The sequence below is a fragment of the Desmodus rotundus genome, chromosome 10 (assembly GCF_022682495.2).
Source record: "Desmodus rotundus isolate HL8 chromosome 10, HLdesRot8A.1, whole genome shotgun sequence".
Lineage (NCBI taxonomy): Eukaryota > Metazoa > Chordata > Mammalia > Chiroptera > Phyllostomidae > Desmodus > Desmodus rotundus.
Genome location: NC_071396.1, coordinates 95,161,879 through 95,183,523, shown reverse-complemented (window position 1 = coordinate 95,183,523; position 21,645 = coordinate 95,161,879). Strand labels below are relative to the sequence as shown.

Below are 21,645 nucleotides of genomic sequence, written 5' to 3'. Positions count from 1 at the left end.
CTTCCTTCATTCTTGCACACTCGACACACGCGTCGCCCTTTAGGTGTATAATGCGGCAGCTGAGGTACACAGGACGGTTGTGCAGCCATCATCGCTGTTCACGTCCAGAAGTGCTTCATTGTCCCAGACCGAGCGCCACACCTGTTCCACAGGGCTCCGCACCACCCCGCCCCCAGCCCCCGGCAACCGCCCTCCCACCTTCAGTCTGTGCATGTGACTCTCCTAGGCACCTCGTACAAGTGGAGTTATACAATATTTGTCCTTTCATCCCTGGCTTATTTCACTTAGCATAATGTTTTGAAGGTCCATTCATGATGTAGCCTGGAACAGAACTTCATTCCTTTTTAAGGTTGAATAATATCTCATTGTATTGAAATACTGTTTTATGTATCCACTCATCTGTTGATGGATTTTGGATTGTTTCCACCTTTTGGCTATTGTGAATAATGCTTCTGTGAACATGGGTAGACAAATAATCTGTCGAGGTCTTGCTTTCAGTTCTTTTGTGTATGTGCCCAGGGGTGGGACTGCTGAATCATATGACAATTCTATGTTTAACTTTTTGAAGAGCCACTGTGCCATTTTCCATAGTGGCTGTGGCACATTGCATTCCAATCAGCAACGCACAGGAGTTCTCCTTTCTGCACATCCCCACAGCACTCATTATTTTCAGTTCGGTTTTTTTGTCCTCTGACAGTAGCCATCCTAATGGGTGTGAGGTAGTATCTGTATCTCGTTGTGGTTTTGATTTGCATTTGCCTGCATAATTAGTGATACTGAGCAAAACAGTGAGCATCTTTTCATGTTGGCCACTGGATCTGGAGAAATCCATTCAAGTCCTTTGCCCATTTTTGAGTTGGGCGGTTTGTGGGGTTTTCGTTATCGATGAGCCTTTACTCAAAATTACACATAATGAGGAGTTTTCCAAAGAACTTAAACTCATCATTTATGTTCATAACGAGGACCCCTGGTTAAGTTACTTTGCTCTCAGATCTGCTAAATAGTCCGTGCAGCGCTTTTGTGTAAAGTGTGTTTTATTGCATCTGAAATATCTGACAAGTCTACAGCTCTTGCAAAATTCTCATTCATTCATCATGCACATATGAAGAACTTACTATGCACCAGCCACTGTCCCTTCGGGACCTTAAGGACCCTTCCCTTAAGGACATTCGACCCTGCAGGGGAAAAGTAGTTATAATATGAAGTGAGACGTGCACATTTTCTGAATGAGAAATCTCAGTGTATAAAGCGATGGGAATTTTGGGTGCACTAGGCTGGGCTCTGAGATGCGCTGGGAAAGGGGAGAATGCAGGCTCAGAGGAAGATAAAGATCAGCACAGCAACATCAGGGAGGAGGAGGATGGGGTTGGTGGGGGTAATCTGGGTCTCTAGACTCTTCTTGCCCAGAATCTATCATGTTGGCATGTTTGCACCCCCATCCTTCCAAAATGCACAGGTGCCTGTCCCCCTTGGCTACTCTGGGCTCCAAGTTGGGTGTAGACTTCTAAGGGAGAAATGGGGTGTATGAATGCAAAGTATGTCTGAGAAGGAACTCTCTGACCATCCCGGTGCTAATCTAAGCCTCCAAGAGGGGAGCTTTCCTTCTCAGAGAACATTGTGTGGCAGAAGGCGTGACCCCCACACTGAGATAGGGTGGACTCTTTCCAGCTTAGTTGCGGCTCTGGAGTGGCACCCACTGGGATAGGGGACAGCCTTCCTCCTCCTCGCCGTCCTCTGTCTCTGGACCTTGGTAAGCAAGGTAGCACCAGTTCCTTTCTCAGATGACACCATCTGATAAGAATGTCTTTGTGGCTTTTACAGCTGGAGACCAGGTACCCATCTGCAGCTGGGGGTTCATGTGCAAGGTCCTGGTGGGGATAATTCTGGAACCAAGCAGGCAGGTCTAGTCTGGTTATTCTGCCTCCCAGAACTCCAGGGCCTCAAAGTGTTTCATCCTTCATTCACTAGACTAGAAACTCATTGTGGGCTTTTGTTAACTGCTCCATGCCTGGCAGAGCCTGGCGCATCGCTCATATTTAACATCATTTGTTGAGTGGGTGAAGGAATGAGTCCCTGTCTGCCTCTTTGACATTCACTGGGTACCCCCTTGAAGTCACACAGACCTGGGTTTGGGTCCTGGCTCTGCCACATAGGAGCACTGGTGCCTTGGGTAAGTCGAAGCATCTCTGTGAACCTCAGTTGCCTCACCTATGAAATGGGGTATGATTCCAGGACCCCCATCCACAGACTGTGCTTCCAGGGCCTAGAAGAGTGCCTGACATATCACTTCCCCCTCCTCCCACTCCAGGTGCCAGACCTGACTCCCCTGAAGTGTTTTCAGCCCCTGATTCCTTAGCCTTTTATCAGATCTTCTTTCTAATCTACCACAATGGCTCAAGTCCTGCCCTTCATTCTTGCCTTTCTCAGGGACAATAAACACCCTTTTCCCTGCCTCACTCACAGGGCAGTGAGGAGGTCTTATAGTCTAGTGGTTAAGAGCATAGCCCTGGAATTGGAAGGAACAGGGTCCAAGATAATGCACGTACAGCTCAAAGCCTTGTCCTCGGTAACAGAGGCTCCCCGGCACGGGGGGCACACTGGTGGGAGAGGTTAGAGTGGCTGACTCGCTTTCTGGGGCCTCCGTTGACCACACAGCAGAGATTTCTTCCGCACATGCCACGAGTCCTCACAGCTGGCTGCCATGGGCCAGGCTGGGGTAGACTCTGGAGGGCGGCCTGTCCTCCAGCCGCTCACGATCTGGGACAACCTGGGAGAAAGGCGGCGAAGTTGACTGGCGTCGTGCCGTGTGGCAGCTCTCAGGCCTGCCCACGGGTCCCGTCAGATGCAGTGGTGGGAAAGAGAAGCATCAGGAAAGATCTTTCAAAGGGAGGGGGTGTAAGCTGGACCCTGAAGGATGGCTAGGAGCTGGGATGACAAGGAAGGGACGGGCCTTTGCAGATGGTAGCAGGGAAGAATTGGGAAAGGGGAAAGGCGTGCCACCCACAGAAACACCTGGGCAGGGATGAGCCAGTGGAGATGAGACAATGTGTTCATTTAGTCAATGAAGCAACAAAACATATGAGCACCTCTCTGTGCCCCACCTGCACCGGGGCGGGGGATACAAAGGTGGGTGGGATGCTGTGTGTGCCCTCTAGGAGTGCAGCGACCTGCCTGGCGGTTGACATGTGCCCTCGGTGGAAGAGGGGAAGATGCAAAATTTGTCCCCTTTTCAAGTCATGGTCCCCTGCTGGCTTCTCCTGCTGTGATGTCCTTGGTCTCCACCTGAGAGGGGAGGGACTGTGTTCTAGCCCCCAAATTTGGACCACAGAATGGTAGACTGTCAGAGGAAAGAGGGCCCTCAGGGGCACTCCACGGCCAGAGCTCTCAGACTTTAGAGAGTGTCTGACCTGTGTGCTACAGGGGTGGTTAAATCTAAGGATGACAGGAACTGTACCGCCTCCCCCACCACCACCACCAAGAAGTTCTCATTTATAGGTCCTGAGTGGAGCTTGGAGAATATGCATTTAAATAAGTTCCAAAGTGACTCAGCCATGGTTCTCAGCCTTGGCTGCACATGGAGAGGCCCTGGGGAGTACATAATAGGGGTGATCTGGCCCTATCCCGGAAAGTCTGATGTGACTGATCTGGGGTTGGGATCTAGACACTGGTGGCTTTAACAGCTTCTTCAGTGGTTCTGATGTGCAGCCTGGGTTAAAACCCAGGACCTACTTCATCTACATACTTTGCGTTAGTCAGGTTCTCCAGACAAGGAGTACCAACTGGGTGTGTGTGTGTATGTGTGTGTGGAGAGAGAGAGAGATTTATTTAAGGAATTGGCCCTGATGATTGGCCAGTGCAAAAACTGAAGGTGGGCCAGCAGGCTGGGGACCCAGGAGAAAGCTGATGTTGCAGTTTGAGTCCAGAAGTAATCAGGAGGCAGAATTCTCTGTGCCTCTGTGGATCTCAGTCTTTTCTCTCTTAGCACCTTCAACTGATTGGATGAGGCCCACCCACTATAGGTAGAGTAATCTGCTTTACTCAAAGTCTACAGATGTAAATGTTTATTTCATCTAAAAACTACCTTTAAAGCTGCACTTAGACTGATGCTTGACCAAATATCTAGAAATGATGGCCTACCCAAGTTGAAACATAAAATTAACCATCATACCCCTCATTTTGCAAATAAGAGAACTGAGACCTGGAGAAGTAGAACGGCTCCTCCAGAGCCCTGCACCTGGTTCCCCCATTGCTGATCTACTCATCCTCAACTTTGTATATCGTAAACCCATGAAGAGACTGTATAGGTAAAGTCCAGCTCCTTCATTTGTAGAGGGAAGCTCTGACTCAAGGAGGCCAACCAGTGTTTCCGAGTCATGCATTTGGGCAGGGGAGAGAGCTGGGCCTTAAACCTGAGAGTCCTAATGTCCAGTGTTGGCTCCTTTCTCTACTCCAAATGGCCACAGAGCGAGGGCTCCAAGAGAAGTACCTTTGTGTGATCACGTGAATAAGCCCCGCCTCTCTCTCAAGCCTGCAGACTGGCTCTTCAGGGTCTGGGGACAGGGGAGGGGGGAGCTGGAAATCAGCTCTGCCTCTAAGTAGAGGGGAGAGTTGGGAGGCCTCCCAGTGGTTGCTGACTCCCTGCATTTATATCCAGGCCCCACCGATATCTACAATTTTGTGGCTGCTTCCTTTATGCTTGGGTTTGTACACTTACTGCTGTCGTCCGCAGAGATGGGCCTGCACACCCGCCTCTCATTTCCCATTGAATGTGGCTTGTGAAATTGCGTTTGCTTTAAATCAAAGGCCTGTCATGATGGTTGATCTTGTTAGCAGCACGTCACCCTCACTTCTGCCCCCAAAGGGCTTGGTGGCACGCACACTGATGTGGTGTGCAGACCCCCAGGGACTGTGATCCAGAGTTGGGATGAGGCGGACCATGGGCAGACAGAGAACTCCAGAGACAGGGCCGGAAATCACAGTGGGCAGAGCCGAGGTGGGCCCTGGGTCAGGCCCCAGGGAGGCCTCGCAGTGGTTGGGGGGCCTCAGAAGGTATATGGCAAGGAAGCTAAAAGTTCAGCTGGCTGGGAGTTGATGCCTGGCTGGCAGGTGGGGAAACAAGACACTGCATGTTGGGGGAGGGAGACCCCCAAAGGCAGGACTGCCAAACATGGGGCACTTCCAGGAGCTGCCTGCTGGGGCTGAGGCCAGGCACCAGTTGCAGGGAGAGGGAGGGACAGAGGAAGGAGCTGGCAAGTCCTGACCCTGGGAAGGTGGCTTGGAAGATGGGCTGCACCACCATGTCCTCTTCATGTGGGGACCGAAAACAGGCATCGTCGGATGAGACTGCTTCTCCAAGAGCTCTGGACAAGAAGCTATGTGGTGTGGCCGGAGAGGCCCAGGCTGAGAGTTTAGACACCCGGGCCAGGCCACAGCCACCTGTGCGAGCCGGAGGAGGCCAAGGCAGAGGGTGGGCCTCCCGGCGCCCATCCCAGAGGGCCCTGTCCTCTCCAGAGCTCTCCAGCCAGCAGCTTTGACTTTCTCCAACCCAGAAAGTGGCCCCCTAAGCCAACTGAGCCAGCCGGCAACCTCCTGAGAGCCCTCATACTCCTCTGTGCCATGAAAATGGTATTTCTCTGTGGATCCCACTACTGAGAAAGTTCAGGAAGCACAACTTCATACCAGTGTCCCTGCAGGGGTCCTCGCACATGATGATACTGAAAGGTGTTAGGCAAAACAGAAAGATTAAACAAGTTTAGGAAATGCAGAGTTAAACAAAGTTAAGAAGGTACTGTAGGCTTTCTCAGTGAGAGGGTGTGTGTGTGTGTGTGTGTGTGTGTGTGTGTGTGTGTGTGTGTGTGTGTGATAGCCAGTGTGACTCTCTAACAGGGCTTGGTATTCAGGTATCCCAAACCTGTTTGTGTCATTCGAAGTTCACAGCTGCAAATAAGAGACTCGAACTGCTGCTGCTAGCTGTCACCCACGTAAGATTCAAAGTCCTGGCAGCAGTGTGCAGCTGGCTGGGCCTGGTCACGCACTCGAGAGCTCGCTGCCAGGGGTGGGAGTGGAGGGAGCCCCCTCTTCCCCAGTGGTGGGGGGGTAGGGTCCTTCTTCCCACCAAGGCTTTCCTAATGTGGGCCTCAGGCCTCTCCCAAACTGGAAAGACATGTCAGATCTTGACAGTTGAAATCTTTGACTCTGGAGTCCTTTTTTTGGATGGAAGAGGGAGAATGCTTAGTAACAACTCTTCCCAGCAACCGCCCCCTCCCCCACCAAGGAGTCAGTATTATGAGGGGCCCAGGGTGGGCTTTGCCACTCGACAAGAGGCTGTGTCCTGCTGTTTTTCTCAGCTCCTCTCCCTTTCACCCCTTTTCCCCCCAGAGAGGCCTCCCCGGCTCCAGCCCCCCACCTTCCCCGAGTTCCTACCACTGTCTTCCCTTTCCCATACCCCACATGTCCAGTGGTGTGGACAATGGGCCCGAGACCCTCAGGGGTCTTCCAAGGAGACAAACAGTTGACCTGATACTCTCTCACTTACCACTCTCAGGCTAATCCCAAAATCCTTAAAAACTGGGGTGCAGGAGAAAAATGGCTTTGGGGGATTCCCACCAGCAGAGCTCCTTGTTATAATCTCCCCTGGTGGGAATTCACAGGGCGGGAACAGCAAGCTGGGTGGCATCATATCGGGCTCATAGAAGAGATGTACCTCGGGGTAGGTAGGGCTCGGTGAGGTGCCCTGCAGTGACCCCGTCCGGCAGCTGCCCGCCTGTGGAGCCAGCCCCGCTGCGTTTCCCAGTGGATTGGGGCCACCTTCTCAGCCATAATGGTCATGTTGCTCAAATTTCCAAGTTGATTATCCAATGTTGTGTTGACAGTGACTCGGAAAGACCTACTTAAGAGCGCTGGGTTGCCAGCGATAACCATCACTATTGTCACAGTCCTTAATAATGAGTATTTGAGACACTGCCACACACAAGATACCATCAAAGTTCTGCTTTGGGTACAAAAAATAGTGTGACGTGACTTCTGCTATGGAGGGCTTTCCCTTCCAGTCCTATAGGCCTCAATTCTCCCTAAATTTACACAATGAGGGCATGAAACCAGGCAGTTCCGTAGCCTCGTATAACTCTAAGCACACCTGTCCATGGGTATTCGTTGGAACCTGGGCCACAGCTGGCCATGCAATTGGCGTTCCCTTATTTATAGGACCACGTCGCCACCTCTCCTTCTTCCTCTCCCTCTCCACACTCCCTTTTCCATGCCTGCCTCGGCCCCCTGTGCTCCCTGTCTCAATTGCATCAACTTCCCCGCCCTCCCTCCTTCCCATTTTCATCACGTCTTTCTCCCTCACTTCTGCTCCTCCCTGCCCCATGTCCCTCTAGAAGCCTGGAGGCAGAGGGCTGCCCCCTCACAGGTAAAGCAGAAAGGTGCCAGGTTTGAGCAACCCATGGTGACAACAGAAATTCTTTCTCCAGAATTGACTGGGGCAGGGCAGTGCCACAAGGGTGTGGGCTGGGGCCCAGAGCCCTGCACTGCGTCTAGTGAAACAGCAGAGGCGGGGGTGGGGGTGGGGGGGGTTACACCAGACGGTGGAGATAGTCTAGGGTCACCAGCAATTCCACTTTTCCTGGGGTCATGCGGATTCCCCAAATGCAGGGCTTTCAATGCCTAAACCAGGAAAGTCCTGGGAAAACCAAGATGCATTGGTCCCATCTCCTAGCTTTGGGTGGTGGAGGAAGGGAGGGTAACTCTCAGGATGAGAATGGTGTGTTATACTCCTTGCTGGGGTGCCAGCTGGCAGAGTCAGGGGCCTCTCCCACCCACTGTTGCCTGGGCCTGCAGCCCACAGTGGAGCGCCGCGCAGCGGGAGTCAGGCTCACAGTCTGCCGTCCCTGCGGTTCCCTGTGCTGGAACGGCACGGAGCCGTGGCTAAGAGCGCTCGCTATATTTGCTGCCGTGACTCAGGGGCAGGTCTTTTTCCTCTCTGAGCCTCAACATCCTCAACTATAAAAGGTGCTCTTCGGTCCTGACGTCCTAGAAGCCTTCTGCAGGGGATGCAGACAGCATTCCCAGCTCTTTTCGCTGTTACCCCAGTTTCTGGCCTTTGGACGCTTTCCAAGGGAGCCCCCGCAATGGCACACGCCGCTGCCTTCCTGCTCCTCCTGGGACATGGGGCTTCACCACTCCTGGATCTGCCTCCTCGTGGGAAAATGGGGGCCAGAGTGATAGCTCACAGGGCTATCATAAGGATTAAATGAGGAACTATATGTAAAAGAGCCCTCTCAATATCTGGCACATAGTAGGTGCTTAAGAAATGGTGCATGAACTCAAAACTACTCCGGATGGGGCCTGACATGCTCATGGTTCAGTGGTGATGTGACAGGATATGATGTTGAGCACAGTAGTGACATTATGGACCTGACAGTGTGGACATCCAGGTCCCCCTGGGAGAAGGGGAGAGGGAATGGCTCTCCTCTCCCTTCCCTGGGCACCAACCAGGTGTTGCCCTTGCCTCTCGACTGTGAATACTCAGGGACAGAGTGGAGAGTCTCATCACCCCCGCGTTTACGATATTTTGAATTGAGGGCAATTGTGAAGCAGTATGAGGCTGAAGGTTTTCAGAGGAAATCCTATCTCAATTTATAAGTTGTTTACTCAGAAGAAATAAGTTTCTCCCTTTTTTCCCTTGGGAGATTTCACTCACGTGAGCTTTCTGGCTTCACGTCCTGCTCTCCTTGGCTACATATGAGCACAGCCGGGCCCAGCATTACTGGAGGGGCGAAGCACACACACATATTAACTACTTACCAAGGGCTTTGCTAGTCTTTACTGCTTATGCTCCCAGGTTATTTCCTCCTTGGGAAAGTCAAGGTGATACTGATCATTTCAAGGGAACCAGGCCCATGTTTGCTCAATGAGTCACTCGACAAACAGCAGTCAAATCCTGTTGGTGTGAAGCCCTGAGCTCCATCCTGTGGAGGGTTTGGAGAAGCAAACCATTCTTACCGTCGAGGAGCTTACACTCTGGGCCTGTGGGCCCCACCCTTTGGAAGATGAGGCTGCTTTCTGAAGCTGAAAACGTTTCATGGATGTCTACCTGGCTGAACTCTAGTTGTATGGTTCAGTAATGCTGTTACGTACACCCGTGTTGAATCTGTCACTATCTCATTTGCACGTACGTGAAAACTGGCCAGACGTGTGTGTGTGCACAAAAGTGTTTGTTCGGCATCCAAATGGTGTTGGTTTCTATGGATCTGAAGATCCCCTGCCCTTATCTCCAACTGTCTAAGGGGCTTGATGAGTGTTCAGGACTTTGAGGGACCCGGGACAGAGGAGGAGGAGGCCAGAAGCTCCAAGGTGGGAGTGCGCTGGGCGGCTGTCCCCTCAGTGACAGACCATGGTGAATGTTAGGGCAAAGGAGAAAGGGAGGGAATGACACTTTCCTGGGGGGATGTAAAATAATCCAACTTTGTCTAACACTGCTGTTATTTGTTTTAGGAAACCTTCCTCCCTTCTTTGCATCTGGATTTACATTGTTCCTTTTACAATTCAATAACTGAAGCTTTGTGAATCACCTACAGCTGTTTCTAAGGGACCCTTCCTCCCTCACTGCATGTTGAATTCCTTGGCCTCCAGAGACCAAGGCAAGTCGTGTTCCTCTCTCTGCCTCTGTCCAACCCCACCCTGTCCCAGCACTCCACAGCGGCCCAGTCACCACCTTTCACGTACCTGGGCTTAGATTGGGCTGCACTTCCCTTCATTCCTGGCAGCCCCTCTCACCCCTTGAGTTATGGGGATCCCTGACACCCCAACATCCTGCAGCACTCACTGTGGTCTGTTTACATCTACTCTGACCTCCCTTAATACCTCACATCCTGGAGTTCCTTCTCCCTTCTCTTCTCCACATCAATGACAATAACACTCGTTTTCCAGTTACATCTCCATGTGGTAAGGGCCAGGAGAAAGGGAAGGGAACATGGAGGACAGGCACCTCATTCAGGAAGGCTTCCTGGAAGAGGTGATGCCCAAGCTAAGTCTTAAAGGATGAACAGGACTTAGCCCAATAAAAGTGAGTTAGGGCAAGGAAGTTGGGAGGGAACTATACTTCAGCAGTGGGGACAGAATGAGCAAGGCCAAAGTGGTGGGAGCTGGGAATGCTGGGAACACCTCCCAGTTGCTGGAGGCCCAGGAGTACGGTGATCAGGGCCGCGTGACGGAGCCCAGAGTGACGTGCTCTGGGAGCCAGTGGGGAGGGCAGGCTTGCTTCCAAACAAGCGGCAGCCGGAATGGAGAGGAGGGCACAGAGGAGAAACATGGGGCAGAAACAGCGGACTGATGTCAGGAGCGAGAGAGTAGGAGAGAGGGAGAGCCACGATCTCCACCAAGGACCCAGACGTGACGCGGACCTGAGGCTGACTGGGGTGGTGGGAGGAAGCAAAGGCGGCCCTACCGAGGCCCAAGTCCCTGCCTGGGCGGCTCCGGCTCGGCACTTTCCCTTTCTGCCAGGGAACTGCAGCCTATTTGTTTGTTCCTTCACCCCTCTGCTTCCCCCACTGGCACCAACTCCCCAGAAAAGCTAAAAATTCATCTCATCTGACCCAAATCAGAGGGTGGATGAGCTGGGGCTTTATTACACACTGGTTAAAATGGGTCTTGTGGGAGAGCAGGGGCTACATGATAATTGTATCTTTGGTCACCTCCACCCACCAGGCCCGAAAAACAGTGGGGCTGCCTCTGTTTAGGCTCCATTTTACAGAAGGGCCCTCCTTCCTTCCCCTTTCTCTGATTAGTCTTGAAGAGTCAGCCTGCAGGCCTGGGAAAGAGACGGGAGGAGGGGGAGAGCAGAGATAGCATCGCACCCTCCCACCCAGCTGCCTTTAGGGAAAATAGCCTGGGCAGATTTGGAGATCTGTCTCTGGGGACAGGGCCCACGGCTCCACGAGAGACTGGGGCAGGGGCTGTTCTAAAGGCAAGAGTAGCAGCTCCCTTCACAGTATTTTTTGTGTGTGTGATTCTTGAATTCCTAAATCGTTCTTTGGGTTTAAGCATACCATCTATTTAGAATTGAGTGTCAGAAACACTGAAAGAGGGGCCGTCACTCTGGCTTTGAAAGGAATATTTTTGGAAAGGGTGTGGAGCAAGCAAATAAATCATGAGTAGCATTCAGTGGAATAAGTGGGAAGCAAGAGCCCTTTCCAGGACCTCCCCTCTCTCCTTCCCTCCCTCCCTCCCCGGAGGTGGGTGCCGAGCCTGACTCACTGTGGAACAGTTGGAACGCTCACACATGAATGCTCTGGTGTGAAGGTGAGTTGTAGGTCTTAGGTGGTGGGTGTGCAGGTAGTTTGCATGTGACTTGTCTGATACTTAATGAGGGTACCAGTCAAGCAGGGAGCATTGTGCAATTGCATGCTATAGCCTTTCTACTCACCTGCCTTCTCTTCCCAGAATAGTAAGCTGGAAAATCTTTGTGGATCTCTCCCTCTGTCCCCAGCCCTCTACCAGGCATGATGGGAAATAGAGAGAAATTGGAAACTACACGTTTATTGGGTTTTTGGGGTGGGCTGGGGGGGAGGCAAGATTACACACACAGAAAGGTTAGGTGAGAGAGTAAATACGTGAGGGCCAAGGAGTAAGGTCCTAACTCCTAGAGGGGTTAAGACAAATGTGCATTAGTTAGTTGTTGCTATGTAACAAAAATGCTCCAAAACTTTAGCAGCTTACTACAACAATAACATGTATTATCCTCATGAATTTACAGTCAAGAATTCAGGAGCACCTTAGCTACGGTGTTTTGGCTTAGAGTTGCCCATGAGGCTGCAGTCACCTGAAGGCTTGATTGGGACCGAAGGTCCTGCTTCCAAGATGTCTCAGTCAGCAGCTGGCAAGTTGGCGCTGGTTGTTAGTGGGAGTCCTCAGTTCCTCCTCATTTGAGCCTCCTGCTGGCTGCTTACGTGGCTGGTTACTTAACAGGGTGACTGGTTCCCCCACAGCAAGAGTTCCAAGGGAAAGCAAGGCAAAGTGGCAATGTCTATTACAGCCCAGCTTCGGAAGGTCAGCCATCACCTCCCTGTATTCCGTGGTCACACAAACCAGCATGATGCTGTGTGGGCAGAATTCACAAGGAGGGAATACCTGGACATGAGGATCACTGGGAGCCATGCTGAAGGCTGGCTGCCGCACAGTCAAAAGTCTCCTTGGGTTGGAGGGTGCGGGAAGAGGTGAGACTCACACAGGGTCTGGAAGACACTGGGATGACAAGAAGGATGGGACTGGATGTGTGACAGGTTAAAAGAACAGGCGCAGAGGCCAAAATGGGCATGGTGTGTTTGGAGGGCAGCGCACAGACAGCTTTAAAGAGAGGAACCAGGTCCGAGAGCACTGGTTAATAAGGTCAAGACCAGACTGTGGAGGACTATCCATGATGGGCAGGCTGGGACAGTGGGACTCCCTTAAGGGAGTCATCATAATTTCTGTAGTAAAGTGATGACAGGGTCCAGGTGGGGAGACTCAGCCTCTTCCTTTCCGGGCAGCTTGAGTGGGTCACTTCAATCCTTTAGGGCTCAGTAGCCACATCTGTAAAATGGGCAGAACAAATGAGCTAACATGTGAAATAGGTGTTTCTCTTTCTTCCACTGTTGAAGAATACAACTTTCATGCACGGTCTGCCTTGGTTGCCACAGGACTATTGCCCTACAGTAGGTAGATGCTAGGCAGAACACGGGCCATGCTTAATATCCTGCAGGACTTGATGGCAGCCGAAGCCTGTTCTCACCCCATTCTCATCTGGTCCTGACAGCCACCTGTGACATAGACAGCCCAGTGTTGTTAACCCCATTTTACAGACAGAAAAACTGAGACAGAGTAGCTGAAAGGCCCCAGAACAGATTGGCAGTGGTCAGACATTACCAAAAACGCCAAAGATTTGGGAGTTTGTGAAAGAGGGGTGAGAATCCAAATCACTCAACATTTTAAAGAGTAATGGCTTTTAAATAAAAATATCATTAAAGAGCCCTGTCTGGTGTGGCTCAGTGGATTGAGTGCTGGCCTGCGAAAGGTTGCCGGTTAGATTCCCAGTCAGGGCAGACGCCTGGGTTGTGGGCCAGGTCCCCAGCTGGGGGTGTGTGACAGGCAACCACACACTGGTGTTTCTCTCCCTCTCTTTCTCCCTCCCTTCCCCTCTCTCTAAAAAAGTAAATAAATAAAATCTTTAAATAATATATCACTAAAGAGAACATATAGGAAAACAAGTCTACTTTCTATCCCTCGGCGGCAGCTCTCCAACCCCATCTCAGAAAGAACCAGTAACCCGTTTTTAGTGTGTCTTTCCAAAGACAGCTCATGCATCTCCAAACAAATACACACACCTGGTCATCTTTCCACCGGTGGTGGCAAACCGTGCATGATGCAGTGCGCTTCACAGCTCCGTCTTAGAGGTAGTTCTCTGTATGTCCATGCATGGGTTGCCCCACCCTTTTTGATGGCTGCATAGTATGCCATGACAGATCTGGACTGCCTCCCACTGGCAAACATGCTGCTTCCTCCAGTCTTTGGCTACAGAATCAGTGTGACATACGCTGAGTACATGTGATAATAAAACTATAATGATAAATATCTATAAGGGAAGTTTCTGGATCCTCAAACATTTTTTATTTTGGCCATCTGATTGAAGAAAATTAAAATCTATTCATTTAATTTTGATGTCTCATGCTGAATGATATGGAGCATTTTTCACTTTTTGAAAAGCTATTTGTATTTATTTTTCTGTGATCTCCCTGTTCATGCTTTTTGGTCAATTTTCTTAGCAAGCTATAGGTCTTTTCCTGACTTACTGTAAACCCTATGAAGGAAATTAGCCCTTCATCATATGTTGTGCAAATATTTTTCCCAGTTATTTGTGTCTTGATTGTGTTAGGGAATTGCACAAATGTTTAAGTCATTACTTAGTTAAATTTATCAATCTTTTATGGCCTCTGGGTTTTCTGTCTCACTTAAAAAAGCACTTCCCCTTTGAGATGATAAAATAATTCTTCGATATTTCCTTTTCACGATTTTTCTTTACGTTTTCAATATTTGCTGTATTTGTCATTTATTTTGGTGAGAGAAGTGAGGAAGGGATCCAAGTTTTGATTTGTTTGGTTTCCTACACAATTGGCCAGTTGTCTCAATCTCATTAATTAAAAAAAAAAATCTGTCAGAAAATAAAAATTGAAATTCTACCTTTATTATATGCTAAATTCTTCTATATATGAATTTATGTGAGTCTTTTTATGACCTGTCTGTGACTTTCTATTGCTCTGTCTCTCTGTTCATGATCCAGCACCAAATATTTTATTTTATTGCTTTATAATGTGTTTTTATATTTGGGAAGGCTAGTCCCCTACTCCCATTACTCATCTGTTTCAAAAGTCTCTTGGCCAGGCTTAAATACTTCTTTTTTTTTCCTATATGAACTTTAAAGTCAGCTTATCTAATTTCAATAGAAATTCTGGTTATTTTTATTGAGATCATATTGCATTTATTGAACTATTTAGGGAAAATTGGCATGTTTACAATATTGTGGCTCCCTATCCAAGAGCAGGGTATGCTTTCCATTTGAATCTTTTTTAAAAGGGCTTTGGTCATGTTTTTAAACTTTCTTTGTATAGCTCTTACACATTTCTTAGGAGCTTAGTCCTAGGTGTTGTACCTATTTTTGTTGCCAAGTAAATGGGATCCTCTAACCTATTTTTTAAACTTGTCTATTGTTTGTATAGAAAACTATCCAATCATATCCTCTGCAAATAATGATGTTTTTTGCCAACTCTTTTCTAACTTTCTAACATTGTATTTTCTTAGTCAACATTTTTGATCTTAAGACTTCAAAGGGCGACCAGCCTTCCTGGGTTTGAGGAAATCGCTGAGCCCATTCCAGCTCATCAGCGGATCCTCTAGGCTTCTTTGCACCAGAGGTGGGAGGGGGTGTGTGCAGGGTTGAGGGCTTCCCGTGTCTTGACAATATTTTTACTGTAATTTATGACAGTCTAGAGACCAGAACTCTTGGTGCAAATAGATGACGTGCCCTGGTGATCAGGGTGGGAAGGGAGTAGGTAGTCACTCTGTAAGGGGCTGGCCAGTGAGGCACCCTCCCCAGAGGCTGGGAGAGAGGGTACAGTTCTCGCTGCTGGGCTCCTGCGGCAGAAGAAGGAAGGACGCTGCCTCTGAGAGGTGTGCTGGGGAACAGAGCACACAGGGATGACAGGGCTCCTGGCTGTGCTCTGAAGTGGGCCCTCGCTGCACACCACCCTGCAGTTTCCAAAACAGTGGCCTGACACTGGGGGTCTGTAGCCTACCCACCAATCACTTATTGGCTGCCACATCCCTGATCCCAGGACCCAGCCCACATGGATTCCTTCCTTCTTGGTTCCTGTTTCTCTATAATGCAGCAGGTCCTCAAATAACATAGATGGGCTCAATGTGAATGAGATGCTGGAGGAACTTAACTCTCGTTTCTATCAATTAGCCAAGGTCAAAACTGGTTTCGTTATACGCTGGTGGCTTTAGATGAGGACGCACTACATATACAGCGGGTTAGTCTTCCCTGCTCAGTGAAGCCAGAGCCCCTAAAAGCAGGTTTGGGGTCTAGTTTAAAACCCCACACTGCATGAAGCCCACGTCAAGCACATGGTGAGTGATCGGCCACGTTTGTTAACTGAGTTTCCACTCACATTCTAATTGCCCTTGAACCAACGAGCCCTCAGCTTCTGTAGCGGGCAAGGCAAGAAATTATAGCAGAGGAGGGACTGGGCTCGAGTATAAATAGGAAAAGGAAATGCTTGGACTTTCTCAGCACAATAAAAGTTATATTATAATATTATGTGTAACTGCAATTAAGCCTGGAAATTGCAAGCTTCCAGTTTGTTCTTCCCAGCTGAATGCCAGGCGGTTCTCGTGGTGGATGGTGTCCGCTTAGAAGAAAAGGGCAAGTGGAAGGCAAATCTGAGGTTTCAGTTCCTTTGGAAAACACAGGTCCTTGCGGCTGGCCAACTGGGCCACTGATCGGGGCCTGGTGTCCAAACTGAAGTGGACAACAGGAGGGAGGCAGAAGTGCTTTTCGAGGCATAACGAGCACATCTTCCACCTGGATGAGGTCTTGGATTGTGACTCTGCCCTCCTCCCCCACAGTCCCTCCTGCACCGGAGCCCCTACACGCTGACCCCACACAGAGGTCTGGAGCAGAGGAAGGGGCGGGGAGAAGGGCAGGGACTCAGCTGTGGGGGCTGAGGAGCAGCTTCATGGGTCCAAAGGTGCAGTCTTGGAGCTGGTTTGCAGCCACCCTTCCTGCCTTCTCCGAGACCACCAGGTGCTGGCACCTGTCGATTGATTCCTGTCCCGTCCAGAGCCTTGCCTGGCTTCCTTGCTGTGGACTCACTTGCCTTTCTGAACTCACCGAGCCTCTGCCTTGGAACCCAGCACCTCCACTACTCATTACTCCTGCCGTGCTAAGCTCAAGCCTCTGTGCCTTACTTTCTACACACTGTTCCCTTTGCCAGAATGTTCTCTTACCCCTGCCCCACTGGCTGCCTGTGGGCCTCCGAGCTCAGCTCAGGAGAGTCCCCTCCCTGACCTCCTGGGCCCTGCCCCCAAGGGGCTGTGTCCACACCCCTGGACTTGCACTTGGCACTGGTGTTAGGTCTCGACTTGACTTGTCCCCATCTCCGACTCTTCTGGGAGTTCTGGAGGCCAGGAGTCCCGCCCCTTCCCCCTCGTTTCTCCAGCCCTGCACAAAGTGGTAAACTCTGCTGGAGCTGAGGGGCAGCTTCAGGACTGCTTAGGGAACCTGGAGCCTGGCTGCTGGGTGCAAGTCCCAGCTCTGCCTCAGTTTCCCCATTGGAAAAATGGGGTAACAGCGATGACACTCACTAGAGCATGAGTTTTTTGAGAGGCTTAAATGAGAGCATCCACGTAGAGTATTTAACACAGCGAGTAGCCCAGAGCGAGCTCCATCTCTGTGTGTGTTTGATTCTGCCAACATCGGCTGCAGGATGCTGAGATTTAACCCTCTGTCTCCTATATAGTGAATCTCTGTTAGGCTATGTCCCTGCCTGTTGCCCCGCACCCCACACACAAGGCCTGTAGAGTTGTTGGTAATGAACTTGCACACATCCCAGACACTGCCCCAGCAAATGCCCCTGGCTTCTGTCTGGGAGTCGGGAACCTAAACCTGGATCTGCTTCCTCGCCTTCTTCAGGGGCGCCTGGTGAGGAAAGCACATGTCAAGCAGTTTTTACCAAGCTGCCACATCGCTGTCACTCTGCCCAGTGTGGCCAAATGCAGCTCCCACCCTGACTTTGTAGAACGCCCATCCTTTCAAAGCCCAACGTAAGCTGTTTGTGACCTCGGAATCCAAGGATCCACCCTGGAACCAAATATTTAAGTGCATTAGTTGGAGGTGCCTTCCAGTCTCACATTAAAGAAGAAACAGGCTCAGAGAGGGAACCCGGCTGGCCCAGGGTCACCTGTACCTCAGCTGCAGAGCAGAAACTTGTAGATGCAGGCTTTAAGTATATCCCTCCCCAAAGGGGCGTTAGCCTCTCTTTGCAGACCTTACTCCTCGTGTTTTTAACTTCAGCAGAACTTATCTTCCAGCCTTCCCTTCTCCACTGTGAAGGGCCCTGGCTCGGTGGCTGCGGGGTGCAGCCCTGGGAGACCTGGGCACTTGGGTCAGGGTGGCCTGCACGCAATGCACACTCAGAGTCTGGCCAGCTGTGTGGCCGCATTGGTGCCTTCTAGAAGAGACACTAGAATATCCCCAGAAAGGTCAAAACGCCACTTAATGCAGGTGTCCATACACAATCCCTTACTAGCTAGCAAAATCTAAGCCACTCCACTCCTCCCCCAGAGCTGGAGCCTCTGGGCAGCAATGCTAAAAAAAAATAGCGTTCCCAGGGGACACCCGTGCACCCCCTGCCTCCCCACCTCCAGGGAGTGTGGGACTGTGGGGAGGAAATAGACCAGCCAGGACACCTCCTGAAAGGCAGCCAGAGGCAGCGGGATTCTGGAATTCAGCAACACGAACCTAGTGCTGTTTATGGGGGGCAAATGATTTATTTTATTATCTAAATTTTCAGTGGTTTAATAAGGTTTAATAAGCCTCCCAGGGAGTTTTCTGGCTCAGGAAATCGCCTGTAATAAACACGAGTAGTAAATCCTTTATTTTGAACATAAAGAGTGTGCAATTTTTTTTCAGAGGAAACAAGTCTCCCGCCACCCCTACCTCGCCCTCTAATAAATAAAAGATGACTAAATAATTAAAGAACAATAGTTTGAAGGGGCACCACTTTATTTGTCTGGCCCAGACTCCCACAGGCCAGCCCACCGGTGCTCCAGCTGTCAGCGTGCAGCCATCCCCCTGGCCTGCTCCGCCATCCTGGGCCCCTCCAGCTCCCTCCAGCTCACTGCAGCCCCTTAGAGACCCACCCTTCCTATCTTTCCCGCAAGGTTACCACTCCTGTGGGAGAAAACTCAATGGCTTCAGGGGACATGTGGGCTGTCCAGGAGTTATTTAACCGCACTGCTTTGTGACCTTAACCTTACTTGCCTGGCATTTCCTTCTCTGTAAAATGGGTATAATACCGGCCTCATCTGCCATCGAGGAAGTGAAACTGCTTTGAAAAATAAAGGCTCCAAACCAGGGCTTGGGTGAGCAGATGGGTTCCTAGCAGGTGCCTGCTGGGAAGAGCAAGGGGTTCCTCCAGGGGTAAGTGAACAGCTCAGACTCTCATACCCCCACCCCATCGCCAAAGCCCAAGTGTGGAGCTTCCCCTCACTCTTCCTCACTCATCTCTCAGTGGTATCTGACCACCCACCAGGTACCCCTCCAGTCTTCCCTAGTGTATGTTTCATCCCTGTAAGAACTTAGGGGGAGAGAAGCCCACCCTGCCTTTTGCCCCTACTCCCAACCCCTGAGGGTGGTCCCAGACCTTGTTCTGATAAAAACCAAGTGCGGTGGGAGTGTGGACATGGTGCTGATGGTGAGGGAGGGGTTGGCAAGGGGTACAGCATGATACCATGGGCAGAGTCTGGTCTGCAAGTCGGAGGTCTGAGTCTCTGTTACTTACCTAGCACTGTGACTTTGGGCAAGTCAGCGTGCCAGTGTAAGTTTAGGGTTCCCTTCAGAAAAATGGGCCAACTAATTCTTTGCGTTCCCAGGGATCCTACGTAAATGTATGGAGAAAGGAGTTGTGAACAGGCTTTTCTGAATCTAAAGCTCAACAGGGCTGTGGCATTGTTAACCCAGGGGGTTCAGCAGAGAACAAGGAAGCAGGGGCCTGGATGCCTGGTCACGGGAGGAAAAGCTCAGGCCCCAGAAGTAAGGACACAGGGAAAACCTGTCTGTGGCAAGGGTGAGAGCCCACAGTGTCGCCTACCAGGCCCCTCCTCTTCCTTGGTCCTCAAGTCTTGTTGGGTGGGGGGTGGGGACTGGACACTGGGTGAGGGTGGAGGTGAGGGAGAATGGGGGAGCACAACTGTGTGAGTCAAGGAGGGCCTGCATTCCAGTTACAAGGGAACATCTGGTGGAGGAGGGAAGCTCAGAGCTCATTTCACAGGGACCAGCCAGCGCCATGTCCTGGGCCCGAGGCCAGCTGGGGACTGTGGGCTATGGGCATGTCCCGGCAGAGTGGCAGAGCAGGTAGGGCCAGCTTCATCCAGCTGTGGGTGCTCTGCCTGGAGTTCTCTGGCAGATGGGGCACAGGCTAGAAGTTGAGGTGGCCCTGCCCAGCCTCCCAGCCCACGCGTCTGGCCCCAGCCTCTGGGGCAGCTAAGGCTCTAGGGCATTCTGGGGCCAAGAGGTGTGGCTTCCCTGCTCAGAGGAACTGCCAAGGGCAGGTGGAGCGGGCCCAGAAGAGATCCAGCTGCTAGGACCCAGCTTCCCCGCCCTCTCTCCCACCTACCACCCCCATTCCCGGTTTCAGTGCCCACACAGCTCACAGGGACTAAGAACCTGCTCAGAAGATACAGGTAGCTGCCCTGCTCCTCCCCAGGTCCAGAAAAGAACCCACAAGGGCAGCACCCCTTGCCGTCACTGCAGCCACCCATTCTGCCAGGTGGCCTTGAAGCTGCCATCTCTGGCAGCGGAAGGGCTAGAATCTGGAAATGGTGGGCCCACTGTGAGGTCAGAGGGAGCCTGAATGCCGGCTGGGGCCAGCCTGCCCAGGGATTTGGCAGATGGTAGTATCATCCTGAGCCCCAGATTTGCTGAGCTGAGCAGGATTTAGGAAGGCACTGGACTTGTGGATCAGAGCAATAAAACGGCCCCAAAAGTCATACCATCAAGGCAGCCATAGAGAACAGGAAAGAGATGGGACTCAGAAATCAAGCAAATCAAGAAATCACTTTGCCGCTCTGCTCCCCACCAAATGGGGACCATAATAAGAGGAAATAAATGAACATCAGTGCCTTATGAATGGCGGGGCTCTGTTCCAATGTCAGATATCCCCAAGGCAGAGGATTGGGACCACTCTACCACCTCCTGTGACTTCAGTGCTATCTCTACTCTGTATTGGAAGTGATCTCATTCATTCAGGATCTACCATGTTCACACTTCATGGCATCCTGGGAATGACACAGGCATATAAGTGACAGACCCTGCTCAGAGCAGGTGAGGTCCATGACATTACTTCCCCATTTCCCAGATGGGCAAACCAAGGGCAGTGGAAGTGTGTCGTTTGCCTATACCCCTGCACCTCACGTCCCGGTTACAAACAATCCTAGAACGTGGGGCCCTTATTAGACAAGCAACCCTGCAGCTGGCTAAGGGCACAGGTGTGGCAACAAAACACCGTACTTCTGGTTCTAGCTTTGACACTGATCTGCTGTGTGACTTTGGACACAGGTTCCTCTCTGTGCCTCATTTTCCCCATCTGTAAAATGAGTATAAAGTTGATACCACCCTCGCCTGCCTCACAGAGTACATGAGACAGGAGATATGGATGAACCTTGGAAGAATGATGCCTAACACAGGCCAGGGCAGCCCTGGGAGTTTGTAAGGGCTGTTCTCAGTGTCTTTTGTTGGAAGAGGTGCTTAAGTAGTGTGGGTCTCTGCGAAACTATGTAGACAGCAAATCGGTTCCCGGTGTGATCCCACCTCCCTTTGCCAAAACACTGGTAAGGTCCTAGGTCCTTCCTGGACTTCCTAATTGCAAACATTGGTTGAGCACCTACTATATGCCTTAGCTCATTTTGTGTGCCTTAGCTCTGTACAGCAACTCTGTGAGGTCAACAGTATTATCATCCCCATTGTGCAGATGAAGAAACTGAGCTCTAGGACAGAAATACCAGGTCCCAGAGGCCAGCAGCATGGGTGATGTGGTGTGGCCACAGGCGGGCTGAGAGCGGGTCCTCACCCTCCACCACTCAGTGTGGGCCTTAGCGTGTCATATGGTCATTGCCAACCTCAGCACTTGCTGGCTGAGAACAGCTTCTCGCACCATCCTGTTTGGGATCTGGGTTATGCACATATTAGAGGGGACTCTGGAAATCCAAAGCCTTCTCCCATCTACCCACCAAAGTCCTCTCTATCCTTCACAGCTCAGACAAGCCCCCTCCTCCTGCATGGTCCCCCAGCCCACGGGGCTCTGGTGACTTTCTGCTAATACCTCTCGTTTGCAC

General features: G+C 51.0%; 1 protein-coding gene across 4 annotated transcripts in view; it reads left to right on the top strand.

Annotated features, from left to right (window-relative positions):
• The window catches only part of ZBTB7C (zinc finger and BTB domain containing 7C), a 293,509-nt gene that overhangs the window by 254,764 nt on the left and 17,100 nt on the right, over positions 1-21,645 (top strand). The gene's annotated exons all lie outside the window — the stretch shown is intronic.